The sequence below is a fragment of the Mytilus californianus genome, unplaced genomic scaffold, assembly GCF_021869535.1.
Source record: "Mytilus californianus isolate M0D057914Y unplaced genomic scaffold, xbMytCali1.0.p SCAF_3, whole genome shotgun sequence".
Classification (NCBI taxonomy): domain Eukaryota; kingdom Metazoa; phylum Mollusca; class Bivalvia; order Mytilida; family Mytilidae; genus Mytilus; species Mytilus californianus.
The window spans coordinates 15,944,266-15,959,516 of record NW_026262679.1 but is presented as its reverse complement, the minus strand read 5'-3'; the positions used below and the strand labels follow the sequence as shown (position 1 = coordinate 15,959,516).

Sequence of the window (15,251 nt, the reverse complement as noted above, 5' to 3'; positions counted from 1 at the left end):
GACAATCTACAAGTGAGGCCGCAAAACAAACAAAAGAACATAAAAATGTATTTGTTTAACTTTTGGGAAAACAGATTTCAAAATTTTTTGAAAAGTTTCAAGAAGAAATCTTCAATTGCACAGTATTGCGCAATAGATTTTTAACCTCATTTATTTTGTGTCAGAAACTTATATTATGTCACAATTTTGATCACAATCCAAATTCAGACAGTATCAAGCTTGAATATTGTGTCCAAATTTGCCCCAACTGTTCAGGGTTTGACCTCTGCGGTCGTATATGGCTGCGCTCAGCGAATCATTTTATTCCATTTGTAATGGGGCGTAACTCTAAAACGGCAAAAGTGACGCCACCAAAATTCAAACTTGGTCTATGTTTTGAGGTAGTAAGCATTGTGTATAAGATTCATAACATTTGGTTGAGGCAAACTAAAGTTAGAGAACGGAAACCAAAAAATTTGCAATTTTTATACGACCGCAAAAATTGAAAATTTTTTGGTCGTATATTGGTATGACGTTGGCGTCGTCGTCGTCGTCGTCGTCGTCGTTGTCGTCGTCGTCGTCGTCGTCGTCGTCGTCCGGCGTCGTCTGGCGTCGTCCGAAGACACATTGGTTTTCGCACTCTAACTTTGGTTTAAGTGAATGGATCTCCATGAAATTTTACCATAAGGTTCAATACCATGAAAGGAAGGTTGGGATTGATTTTGGGGGTTATGGTACCAACAGTTAAGGAATTAGGGGCCAAAAAGGGGCCAACAATAAGCATTTTTGTAACTTCCAGACAATAACTTGTGTGTAAGTGTATGGATCTCTCTGACATTGTACCACAAGGTTCCATATCACAAAGGGAAGGCTGTTATTGATTTTGGGGGTAATTGCCTCAAAATGTTAGGAATTAGGGGCCAAAAAAGGGGAAAAAAACAAGCATTTTTCTAGTTTCATGACAATAACTTGTGTATAAGTGTTTGGATATTTCTGAAATTGTACTACAAGGTTCCATATCACAAAGGGAAAGCTGGAATTGAGTTTGGGGGTAATTGCCCGAAACGTTTAGGAATTGGGGGCCAAAAAGGGGCCAAAAATAAGCATTTTTCTAGTTTCCAGACAATAACTTGTGTTCAAGTGTATGGATCTCTCTGAAATTGTACTGCAAGGTACCATACCACAAAGGGAAGGCTGAGATTGAGTTTGGGGGTGATGAATCATAAGGGGGTTCAAAAAATTTTGGGGGGGGGGGGATTTTTTTTTTTTTCTTTTTTTTTTCTTTTTTTCCTTTTTTTTTTTCTTTTAAAATTTTCCATTTTAAGTTGGTTATTTCTGATTTATATTTAAAAGCAAATAATAATGATATGGTAGGAGATACACACCAAACAGGATGTGTAAATTATTATATAATAAGTATTGTGCAATAGCAAGAAATTTTCAATTGCACAGTATTGCACAATAGCAAGAAATCTTCAATTGCACAGTATTGCGCAATAGCAAGAAATCTTCAATTGCACAGTATTGCGCAATAGCAAGAAATATCCAATAGCACAATATTGCGCAATAGCAAGAAATTGTCAATTGTACAGTATTGCGCAATAGCAAGAAATAATCAATTGCACAGTATTGTGCAAAAGAAGATACTTCGTATAAATTGCTTATTTCTTGATCAATTTCAATGGGGTATTATTCTTGAATTCTTGGGGTTCTTTAATATGCTGAATCTAACCGTGTATTAAGTTTTTAGATTTTGGGCCCCGTTTTTAAATTGGTCCACATTGAGGTCCAAAGGGTCCAAAATTTTACTTTGTTTGATTTCATCAAAAATTGAATTATTGGGGTTCTTTGATATGCCGAATCTAACCGTGTATTTAGATTCTTAATTTTTGGTTCTGTTTTCAAATTGGTCTACATAAAGGTCCAAAGGGTCCAAAATTAAACTTAGTTTGATTTCAACAAAAATTGAATATATGGGGTTTTTTGATATGCTGAATCTAACCATGTATTTAGATTTTTGATTATGGGCCCAGTTTTCGAGTTGGTCCAAATCGGGGTCCAAAATTAAACTTTGTTTGATTTCAACAAAAATTGAATATATGGGGTTCTTTGATATGCTGAATCTAACCATGTATTTAGATTTTTGATTATGGGCCCAGTTTTCAAGTTGGTCCAAATCGGGGTCCAAAATTAAACTTTGTTTGATTTCAACAAAAATTGAATATATGGGGTTCTTTGATATGCTGAATCTAACCATGTATTTAGATTTTTGATTGTTGGGCCCCGTTATCAACTTTGTCCACATTGAGATCAAAAGGGTCCAAAATTAAACTTTGTTTGATTTCATCAAAAATTGAATATATGGGGTTCTTTGATATGCTGAATCTAACCATGTATTTAGATTTTTGATTATGGGCCCAGTTTTCGAGTTGGTCCAAATCGGGGTCCAAAATTAAACTTTGTTTGATTTCAACAAAAATTGAATATATGGGGTTCTTTGATATGCTGAATCTAACCATGTATTTAGATTTTTGATTATGGGCCCAGTTTTCAAGTTGGTCCAAATCGGGGTCCAAAATTAAACTTTGTTTGATTTCAACAAAAATTGAATATATGGGGTTCTTTGATATGCTGAATCTAACCATGTATTTAGATTTTTGATTGTTGGGCCCCGTTATCAACTTTGTCCACATTGAGATCAAAAGGGTCCAAAATTAAACTTTGTTTGATTTCATCAAAAATTGAATATATGGGGTTCTTTGATATGCTGAATCTAACCATGTATTTAGATTTTTGATTATGGGCCCAGTTTTCAAGTTGGTCCAAATCGGGGTCCAAAATTAAACTTTGTTTGATTTCAACAAAAATTGAATATATGGGGTTCTTTGATATGCTGAATCTAACCATGTATTTAGATTTTTGATTGTTGGGCCCCGTTATCAACTTTGTCCACATTGAGATCAAAAGGGTCCAAAATTAAACTTTGTTTGATTTCATCAAAAATTGAATATATGGGGTTCTTTGATATGCTGAATCTAACCATGTATTTAGATTTTTGATTATGGGCCCAGTTTTCAAGTTGGTCCAAATCGGGGTCCAAAATTAAACTTTGTTTGATTTCAACAAAAATTGAATATATGGGGTTCTTTGATATGCTGAATCTAACCATGTATTTAGATTTTTGATTATGGGCCCAGTTTTCAAGTTGGTCCAAATCGGGGTCCAAAATTAAACTTTGTTTGATTTCAACAAAAATGGAATATATGGGGTTCTCTAATATGCTGAATCTAACCGTGTATTAAGTTTTTGGATTTTGGGCCCCGTTTTTAAATTGGTCCACATTGAAGTCCAAAGGGTCCAAAATTTAACTTTGTTTGATTTCATCAAAAATTGAATTATTGGGGTTCTTTGATATGCCGAATCTAACTGTGTATTTAGATTCTTAATTTTTGGTTCCGTTTTCAAATTGGTCTACATAAAGGTCCAAAGGGTCCAAAATTAAACTTAGTTTGATTTTAACAAAAATTGAATTTTTATGGTTCTTTGATATGCTGAATCTAAACATGTATTTAGATTTTTGATTATGGGCCCAGTTTTCAAGTTGGTCCAAATCGGGGTCCAAAATTAAACTTTGTTTGATTTCAACAAAAATTGAATATATGGGGTTCTTTGATATGCTGAATCTAACCATGTATTTAGATTTTTGATTTTTGGGCCCTGTTATCATTTTTGTCCACATTGAGATCAAAAGGGTCCAAAATTAAACTTTGTTTGATTTCATCAAAAATTGAATTCTTGGGGTTCTTTGATATGCTGAATCTAACCATGTATTTAGATTTTGGATATTGGACCATAATAGGTGAATGTCCAATTTAAAATTTTTAAGTTCTTAGACCACATTCATTCTGTGTCAGAAACCTATGCTGTGTCAAATATTTAATCACAATCCAAATTCAGAGCTGTATCAAGCTTGAATGTTGTGTCCATACTTGCCCCAACTGTTCAGGGTTCGACCTCTGCGGTCGTATCAAGCTGCGCCCTGCGGAGCATTTTATTCCATTTGTAAAGGGGCATAACTCTAGAACGATAGAAGTGACGCCACCAAAATTCAAATTTGATCTGTGTTTTGTGGTAATAAGCATTGTGTATTATTTTCATAACATTTGGTTGAGGCAAACTAAAGTTTGAGAACGGAAACAAAAAATTCAGCAATTTTTCCATTTGTAAAGGAGCATTTCTCTAGAACGGTAGAAGTGACGCCACCAAAATTCATACTTGATCTGTTTTTTGTGGTAATAAGCATTGTGTATAAGTTTCATAACATTTGATTGAGGCAAACTAAAGTTAGAGAACGGAAACAAAAAATTCAGCAATTTTTCCATTTGTAAAGGGACATACCTCAAGAACGGCAAAAGTGACGCCACCAAAATTCCTACTTGATCTGTGTTTTGTGGTAATAAGCATTGTGTATAAGTGTCATAACATTTGGTTGAGGCAAACTAAAGTTAGAGAATGGAAACAAAAAATTCAACAATTTCAAAGACGGTTTCCGGACAATAACTTTAGTTTAAGTGTATGAATCTCTGAAATTTGACCAAAAGGTTAAATACCACAAAAGGAAGATTGGGATTGTTTTTGGGGGTGATGGTCCTAATCGTTGAGGAATTAGAGGCCAAAAAGTGTCTTAAAAGAGCATTTTTCTAGTTTTCAGACAATTACTTGTGTTTAAGTGTATTGATGTCTCTTAAAATGCACCACATTTTACAAAAAGAAAATTTCATTTGAGAAAAGGGGGGGGGGCGGGGTTAAAAAAATCTTGGAAGGGGGAGGGGGTAAAACAAATCTTGGAGAGGGAGGTGGTAAAAAAAAATTGTGGGGGGGGGGGGGGGGGTATCTAGTTTTTAAAATGCTTCCGATAACCCCGCCAGCCAACCGACATGGCCGACATGGTTAAAAATAGAACATAACAGTTTTTTGCTTATATCTCTGAAACTTCAAGCATTTAGAGCAAATCTGACATGTGGGTAAAAATGTTTATCAGGTTGAGATCTATCCGCCCTGAAATTTTCAGACGAACCAGACAACCAGTTGTTGGGTTGCTGCCCCTGAATTGGTAATTTTAAGGAAATTTTGCAGTTTTCGGTTATTATCTTGAATATTATTATAGATAGAAATAAACTGTAAACAACAATAATATTTAGCAAAGTACGGTCTACAAATAAGTCAATATGACCAAAATTGTCAATTGACCTTTTAAGGAGTTATTGGCCTTTATAGTCGATTTTTCGTAAATTTTTCTAATCTTTTACAAAAACCTTCTCCACTTAATCTACTGGGCCAATTAGAAATTGAACTTTTCAATAGGGGACTTGATTGAAAAACGTGTCTGATGACCCTATCATCCAACCAACATGGCCGCCATTGCTAAAACAGAACATAGGGGTTAACTTGAAAAGTCTAAGGGAAAATTGTAAAAAAACAATTTCAAATGTTCACAACTTGAAATCTTATTTAATTAATGAGAAGGGGTCTTCAGTAACTATTGTAAGACTACAATGGGATGACCTACTTTTATTTTAACAACTGGGCCAAATTAAACCAAACTTGGCCTCAATCATTATTAGGGTATCTAATACTATTAACTATGATTTTGACCTTATTTTACATGATTTCCAAAAAAACAGTAGATGCAGGTGAGCGACACAGGCTCTTGAGAGTCTCTAGTTTTATATAGTCCTATTAAGGTTTTGATCTGTCATTGCCGTCCACCTGTAGACACATGGTTTTTTTTTCAAAGTTGGCTGATCCTAAATCAATAACCACTAAATGAAAGTTGGGATTATGGGTCCACTGGTTTCAAAACCAGAAGCACAAATGAGCAACTGGTAATGCTTTCAATTGGTTTGAAGGAAGTGAGAGCTTATGCTTGCACATATGTATGAGGTTGCATCAACTTTTAGTTTCCGGACATTATTTCAAGTTTTTATTATCGGATTGACTTGAAATTTCCAAACTATCTTAGACAGATTAGATATAGATGTAGACCTGAGAAATTGGATATATGTGGTTTTAGAGTTATCATGACCCCTTTGTTAAGTGCAATACATGCATCATGTTTTGTATTGTCCATCCGAGCAACGCGTTGCAGGGGACATAGAAATACCGGGTGTCCGGTCCGTCTTGTTAGTGCTCTCACCTGTACAATTCTTGCCAGATTTTTACTAAACTTAATTATATCATAGGTTAAGTATTAGTTAGATTGTTTATTAATTTGTTATGGTCAATTGTGTTTCTAATCTGCTGTATTGTTTCATCTTTAATAAATCCTCGGAATACATGCCGTGAGTGAGGTCAGAGTGACAGCTATTTCTATGCAGATAGAGATAAGAATGTGTTTCTTTTAAATGTATTTCAAGGTCAAGAATGTCATGTGTTATAAATCTTTGACCTTTAATTACATCAACATATAAGAACGAGATTTTATCATTTGAGATTTCATAGGTGAACATTTTTAATAAGGGGTTATAATTATTTGCTAGACGAACAAATTCTGTAATTTCATCTGATGTTCCATCATATCGTCCCTTTATCTGCCATGATATGATATTTTGTCTTTATGTTGATACAGTGTATGCATTTTTGATTCATTATTTTGAACATATGTATGTCACAGATTTCCGGTGAAGGATTTGAAATTGACTAGTATGCATGTTGCGTGTTGCATGTTGCGTGTTGCGTGTTGCATGTTGCGTGTTGCGTGTTGCATGTTGCATGATCTTCAATTATTTCTTTTACAATTTTTGTAAAATTGGAAGAATTTTTAATTTGGATATACATATACTTTTTGTAAAATTTCTTATCAGTCATCGTATTTTCACCTTATTTCTTTGACATACATCATGGAGTTTGCACTTTTGTCAATATCTGTCTTTTAATTAAAGTTTAAAATACTGTCATTGAGCTTAAGTTTGTAAACTATATCTTATCTATAATCAGTATTTAATTGCTGACAATAATTTGCTATTTTCAGGAGTGTTGAGATTACTAATTAATTGTTTTCATGTACTTTAGCAGACTGATCCATTGACCGTTAAATTTAATGTATGGTGCAGCTGTCATGGTTGTGTTTCAACTCTAATCATCTCTCATTACTAGCCCTATATTTTACGACTTCTTTGTTTTTATATCCTGTTCCTCAAGTTGTGTGATCTGGAACTAAATGCTACTTTTAAATTGATGCATGTTAGAAAGTATCCAAGCCCTGGTCAAAATTAACAATAAAGTTTTAAATGTTAAAATGTGAAAAAGTTGAGTATGTATAGTGATGACTTTTCGAAAAGGGGGGTGGGGGTGGGTGGTGGGACAGGCCCGCTACATTTTTTAACTGTGAGTTGGAGGGGGCAGAACCAAATTTAGCCTCAAAATCCTGATTTTTAAACAGATTTCCAAGATAAGGACCCCCACACTTACAGATTAAAAAAATGAAGCAGGCCTGCCCTCCTTTCGGAAAAATTGGATCCGCCTCTGATTAGCTATCCCCATTTGATACGCCTATGTTAATGAATGTGTCTCTCTTTAACCATGTATTTGTATATATGATCGAACTTGTAGATAACAAATATGTATATATGAAATTTGAATCAATTCAATTCAATATTTTATTTAAGTCTCATCTCTCTCAACAAGTATAATACAGTTATAAATTTAAAACAAAGCAGTATCAAATTATTAGTACCTAGAAAGAGGTCCTTGGCAATTCATGTATAAAATACATCAATCTTTTTATACAAGTTTTGAAAAAGAAATTAAGGAATTTAAGATATAAACAAAATAATTCAATAAAAAATGCTGTAAATAAATGTTAACATAGAAACGTAAATATGTATTCTTTTGCATTTTGAAGGGTGAACTATTTAAAATAACTATTCTTATACAGTTTTCCTTCATTCAGACTAAAATCCTTAAAGTATGTAAGCAAATTTGAATGTTCCAAAAATAACTATTAAACATTGCTAATTTTTCTTAGAATATCTACCAAAAAAGAAGGAAATGGCAGGAGATACCTAATGGACATATAAATCATATAAAGTAGACTATTTTCAAAGTAAAGCATTTGTTCAAACATACATGTTTGAAAATATATATAAGCTGTGTTGGAATCCAGACTGCATTCTTAAAATGTTTTTTTCAATGTTTATATAAACAATTTAATACTTCTGATATTGTAAATGATCTGATATGTACCAATATAACAAAAATAAGAGACATTAAGGTTGATATTCTCATGATTAAACAACAGGTAAAACACAAGTTAAATATGGGGTTAATTCGAGCAAACCTATTACCAATTATCGTGCAAAAGTAATGATTGTCACACATAATTCAAATTCGCGCAAATGTACATGTAGGGTTCCCATGATAATTACAGATGAAATAATACAAAATATTTACATGACATTGAGACTTTCTTTACACAGTTTTCACTAGATTATAAATCCACAGGATTGGAGTTTTTCTTTGTGGTCGTCTGATAGCTGTAATTTTATTGAATGTGGTAAAACAACTAAATCGGGTATGAATTCGCCGTGAATTGTTTTCACACATTGGGCCTTTGCATGATAGTAGGCATTTGTTTGTTTTTTGTCTTTTGTCACAAACCATTCATTTTTCTCTCTGTTGTATCCTGGCCTGATTTCCAGATGACGAATAACAATGTCATTAGGTGGATTTTTGTCTTCAGGTGAAACAGTTTTTTTCACAACCATAGCATTTGGAAATAAGTCCAATCAAAAATGTAATTTCATATAAATTGTCTTTTGAATATTTAGCCATCGATAGTTTCAATTCTTTACTACTTTTAGCAGATTCATAATTAGAATGAGGTAAAAGATTTGTAGATTTATCCTTGGAAACTTCTGTATGGTTTCTAAGTTTAGAAATGATCCGTCGTATTTCTTGTGATTTGTAAGAATACTGAAGTAAAACTGTATCATCATGAAGAAAACCAATTTCCAGAAGAACAAATAATCTATGTTTGCATGGATATTTCTTTTGTCTTATAATTTCCTGCGATTTTGAGTATGGACAGGAACATGTCGTTGTTTGGTTGAACTTAACATTGTAGAAATCCCCATCTTTTGTTTTTACCGTAACACAAGCTTCAGTAGGTGAATATTGCTCAACGTCAACAATTTTGAACTGACTCAATTCTGATGCTTTTTCGAGAGAATTATTGAAACTACTACTTTTAACTGTTCTCTTTCGGCCCTCAGGTCGTTTGTCAGGATCTTTTCCCTTGTCTGCTCTATGTGAGGAGGATTCATTTGGCTGAAATGATGCGATTGTTACTCTACTCGGGCCTTGCTCTCCAGAGTGGTATTGTCCATCTAATTTAGTCATTTATTAGTTCATCAATATTTTTTAAAGTCCTTTTCTCCATTTGAGATGTTTTCAATGCTTTGGATGGTCCGGTTCCGGATTTGACATACCCAAGGCAGTATCCTTCTATGCTCTTTTCAAACTTAAAGCATTCACTTATATCATATATGGCAGACTGAACAATATTCAAACCAGTCCCTCCAGATAGCTTCATTGAGGCATGGGATGCTTCAGCTAGATTTGTTGAAGGTGCAGAGACAGGTTGAAATGCTTGTCTTTGCATCGGAACTAAACACATTTATTTAAAAACCAGTTGTTGGCATGACACGGGTTATGTTCTTCTCATATATGTTATGATGGTATGATACTAAACCCCTAACGGGAAGGATTGTGCCTGATATTCATATGATGAAGACATAATCTTTCAATCAGTTTAATTCAAGTCTGGAGCTGGCATGTCAGTTAACTGCTAGTAGTCTGTTGTTATTTATGTATCATTGTCATTTTGTTTATTTTCTTTGGTTACATCTTCTGACATCAGACTCGGACTTCTCTTGAACTGAATTTTAATGTGCGTATTGTTATGCGTTTACTTTTCTACATTGGCTAGAGGTATAGGGGGAGGATTGAGATCTCATAAACATGTTTAACCCCGCCGCATTTTTGCGCCTGTCCCAAGTCAGGAGCCTCTAGCCTTTGTTAGTCTTGTATTATTTTTAATTTTAGTTTCTTGTGTACAATTTGGAGTTTAGTATGGCGTTCATTATCACTGAACTAGTATATATATTTGTTTAGGGGCCAGCTGAAGGACGCCTCCGGGTGCGGGAATTTCTCGCTGCATTGAAGACCTGTTGGTGACCTTCTGCTGTTGTCTGTTCCATGGTCGGGTTGTTGTCTCTTTGACACATTCCCCATTTCCATTCTCAATTTTATTTTTTACAGAGTTTGTCTTTAGTGCCGTGTGGAGACAGTAGAGTGCCTCCCCGTGCTTCAGGTTTATGCTCTTATAATATACTAGATTATGGAGTGTGTGTCCGAGCGAGAACTTCTCTAGTTCATTACTTTAGGAATATTTATCAAAAAATAGTATTTTAATATTCAGCCCCATTCTACTATTTAGCCAGACGTCAGTCGCTACCCTGATATACCCTATCTTTTTCGGGTAATTAATACGGATAGCGTTTTACATCTTTAGCCGAACAGATTTATCATTTTTACATAATTTAATTCATTGTATGCTGGTTCATATTCTGGACGCCAGTCTTTGCTCCTTTCTAATGTAATTCACAAACAAAAAACAAATATGAAACTTAGAAATGGAAAAATATTAAATACTAAACTCGTTCAAAGGGTATCTACACGTCTCAATCTTCAAAATCGCTTATCTAAAAATACTACCATTGCTAACATTTTTAACAATAAAAACCATGGTTACCCTTCTATCGATAAGTGTCATGCCAAAAAATGACCTACATGTCCCCGTCTTTCCACCAAGAATACGGTAAGGTCCACGTTTAATGGTTGCACATTTTCTTTAAATTTTGAAACTGATATAACTTGAAAAACAAACAGTATTATTTATTTACTCACATGAAACAAACCGGGATGTGGTATTCAGTACGTAGGTGAAACTGGACGATATTTATCTAAACGCACTCAAGAACCGTATCGTTTTAAAAGACCCAATAAATTCAAAAGTATCATTTATCAACACCTTAAGAAGCACAATCATCCTATTAAATATTTAGCAGTTCAACCTTTAGAAGTAGTAAATAAGCAGCCTGGTGAATCTCATTCAAAGTTTGTACGATCACGGAAAATAATTGAATAAGTTTGGATTAAAAAATTACAGACAGTCTACCCTCTCGGTCTTAATGATAATATCATGGGAATTGGTAATATATCAAGAACCGATTCTGTTAACATTTTGGATATAGTTTCTAAAACTGTTCGTAAAAACCGTTCTCATGGTCGTAGAAAAAATCGCAACCAAAGAAAATTTCGGACCAATCATTCCAATATTTCGGACCTAATTTCTATTTCAAAAAACAACGGCAGACATTATCTGTTAACAAAGCTCTGTTCATTACCGGTTAATAAGTTAAATAAAATTTTAGAGGATTGCAACACAATTTCATATAGCAGTCCTAAGTATGAAATCGTTCAAATTATAATGGCGTATTGTTATTCTAAACTGTTTCCCAAAATTGATCGCCCTGAAGTTTATTAAAATAAAGTATGTCAATAAAGGTTTTGATTTTGTAAATATTGCCGGTATTTTTAACGACCATTCTGTTAAAGAACAAATTCCGGGATATTTTGATAATACTGAGCTCCCTCTTATTTGTTATATTTACAAGAAATCTACCCGGAAATCTGTGTTTAATTATAGCCAATTGTGTAAAGATGTTAATATCAGTGAAAATACACCTACTTCATGTTATAACAGGAGATCTTAACATCGTTCAAGACCGAGAGTTAAAATCATTCCTCAGTAAAGGACCTAAATATCGTCCCCCGTCAATTATTAATTGGAATGAGTGTCGTAATATCATCCACGACTCACTCCATACTTACTGTTTGAAATGGATAAAACGGGAAAAAGCTGACAAAAAATCTTTGGACTCTTTTTTTATACGACCGCAAAAATTAAAAATTTTTTGGTCGTATATTGGTATGACTTTGGCGTCGTCGTCGTCGTCGTCGTCGTCTGGCGTCGTCCGGCGTCGTCCGAAGACACATTGGTTTTCGCACTCTAACTTTAGTTTAAGTGAATGGATCTCCATGAAATTTTACCATGAGGTTCAATACCACGAAAGGAAGGTTGGGATTGATTTTGGGGGTTATGGTACCAACAGTTAAGGAATTAGGGGACAAAAAGGGGCCAAAAATAAGCATTTTTGTAACTTCCAGACAATAACTTGTGTGTAAGTGTATGGATCTCTCTGACATTGTACCACAAGGTTCCATATCACAAAGGGAAGGCTGTAATTGTTTTTTGGGGTAATTGCCTCAAAATTTTAGGAATTAGGGGCCAAAAAAGGGGCAAAAAACAAGCATTTTTCTAGTTTCATGACAATAACTTGTGTGTAAGTGTTTGGATATTTCTGAAATTGTACTACAAGGTTCCATATCACAAAGGGAAAGCTGGAATTGAGTTTGGGGGTAATTGCCCGAAACGTTTAGGAATTGGGAGCCAAAAAGGGGCCAAAAATAAGCATTTTTCTAGTTTCCAGACAATAACTTGTGTTCAAGTGTATGGATCTCTCTGAAATTGTACTGCAAGGTACCATACCACACAGGGAAGGCTGGGATTGAGTTTGGGGGTGATGAATCATAAGGGGGTTCAAAAAATTTGGGGGGGGGATTTTTTTTTTTTTTTTTTTTTTTTTTTTTTCCTTTTTTTTTTTCTTTTAAAATTTTCCATTTTAAGTTGGTTATTTCTGATTAATATTTAAAAGCAAATAATAATGATATGGTAGGAGATACACACCAAACACGATGTGTAAATTATTATATAATAAGTATTGTGCAATAGCAAGAAATTTTCAATTACACAAAATTGCGCAATAGCAAGAAATCTTCAGTTGCACAGTATTGCGCAATAGCAAGAAATCTTCAATTGCACAGTATTGCGCAATAGCAAGAAATATCCAATAGCACAATATTGCGCAATAGCAAGAAATTGTCAATTGTACAGTACTGCGCAATAGCAAGAAATATTCAATTGCACAGTATTGTGCAAAAGAAGATACTTCGTATAAATTGCTTATTTCTTGATCAATTTCAATGGGGTTTTATTCTTGAATTCTTGGGGTTCTTTAATATGCTGAATCTAATCGTGTATTAAGTTTTTGGATTTTGGGCCCCTTTTTAAATTGGTCCACATTGAGGTCCAAAGGGTCCAAAATTTAACTTTGTTTGATTTCATCAAAAATTGAATTATTGGGGTTCTTTGATATGCCGAATCTAACCGTGTATTTAGATTCTTAATTTTTTGGTTCCGTTTTCAAATTGGTCTACATTAAGGTCCAAAGGGTCCAAAATTAAACTTAGTTTGATTTTAACAAAAAATGAATTTTTAGGGTTCTTTGATATGCTGAATCTAAACATGTATTTAGATTTTTGATTATGGGCCCAGTTTTCAAGTTGGTCCAAATAGGGGTCCAAAATTAAACTTTGTTTGATTTCAGCAAAAATTGAATATATGGGGTTCTTTGATATGCTGAATCTAACCATATATTTAGATTTTTGATTTTTGGGCCCCGTTATCAACTTTGTCCACATTGAGGTCAAAAGGGTCCAAAATTAAAGTTTGTTTGATTTCATCAAAAATTGAATTCTTGGGGTTCTTTGATATGCTGAATCTAACCATATATTTAGATTTTGGATATTGGACCATAATAGGTGAATGTCCAATTTAAAATCTTTAAGTTCTTAGACCACATTCATTCTGTGTCAGAAACCTATGCTGTGTCAAATATTTAATCACAATCCAAATTCAGAGTTGTATCAAGCTTGAATGTTGTGTCCATACTTCCCCCAACTGTTCAGGGTTCGACCTCTGCGGTCGTATCAAGCTGCGCCCTGCGGAGCATTTTATTGGATTTTGGGCCCCGTTTTTAAATTGGTCCACATTGAGGTCCAAAGGGTCCAAAATTAAACTTTGTTTGATTTCATCAAAAATTGAATTATTGGGGTTCTTTGATATGCCGAATCTAACTGTGTATTTAGATTCTTAAATTTTGGTTCCGTTTTCAAATTGGTCTACATTAAGGTCCAAAGGGTCCAAAATTAAACTTAGTTTGATTTTAACAAAAATTGAATTCTTAGGGTTCTTTGATATGCTGAATCTAAACATGTATTTAGATTTTTGATTATGGGCCCAGTTTTCAAGTTGGTCCAAATCGGGGTCCAAAATTAAACTTTGTTTGATTTCAACAAAAATTGAATATATGGGGTTCTTTGATATGCTGAATCTAACCATGTATTTAGATTTTTGATTTTTGGGCCCCGTTATCAACTTTGTCCACATTGAGGTCAAAAGGGTCCAAAATTAAACTTTGTTTGATTTCATCAAAAATTGAATTCTTGGGGTTCTTTGATATGCTGAATCTAACCATGTATTTAGATTTTGGATATTGGACCATAATAGGTGAATGTCCAATTTAAAATTTTTAAGTTCTTAGACCACATTCAATCTGTGTTAGAAACCTATGCTGTGTCAAATATTTAATCACAATCCAAATCCAAAGCTGTATCAAGCTTGAATGTTGTGTCCATACTTCCCCCAACTGTTCAGGGTTCGACCTCTGCGGTCGTATCAAGCTGCGCCCTGCGGAGCATTTTATTAATTGTTTTATGGGTCACTATAAGAGATCATTTCACCTTTAGCTTGATAAATTGTTTATTTATTTTAGCCGAATATAAAAATCTCTATGTTGAGAGAAAATCTCTGTCATTGAAAAATAATTAACAGGTCATAAAATTCTATCAAATTATCCCATATCATCTAATTAATACTATCAGTCTCCAGAATCCAAGTTTTGATGACTTTTGTTGATAGGTTAATTATAAATTTCAAATGAATTGAAGGATACACTATGTCAACAGATAGTTTCATGTTTGGTCCATTTATCTACAAGCATAATATAGTGCAGAATACACTTGACTCATACATTCAGTTATAACATAAACCTAAACACTGAACCTCAAGTTTTTAACTTAACAAATGAATATTGAAAATTTTTAGCCTTTATTTTTCAGATTCTGTCAATTCAACATAAAAAAGTTAAATTTACAGACACTGGTAAAAACATAAAAAACATAAATTTGTTCTCATGATGATTAATTAACCACCCTTAAAAATCAAACCACCATTCATCTATGAATGA

General features: G+C 33.8%; 1 long non-coding RNA gene across 1 annotated transcript; it reads left to right on the top strand.

Annotated features, from left to right (window-relative positions):
* The first annotated feature begins 454 nt into the window (after positions 1 to 454).
* Positions 455 to 12,756, top strand: LOC127734008 (uncharacterized). Its single transcript, XR_007997343.1, has 2 exons — positions 455 to 667; positions 12,160 to 12,756. It is a non-coding gene; the product is annotated as an uncharacterized LOC127734008 (long non-coding RNA).
* Positions 12,757 to 15,251: the final 2,495 nt, after the last annotated feature.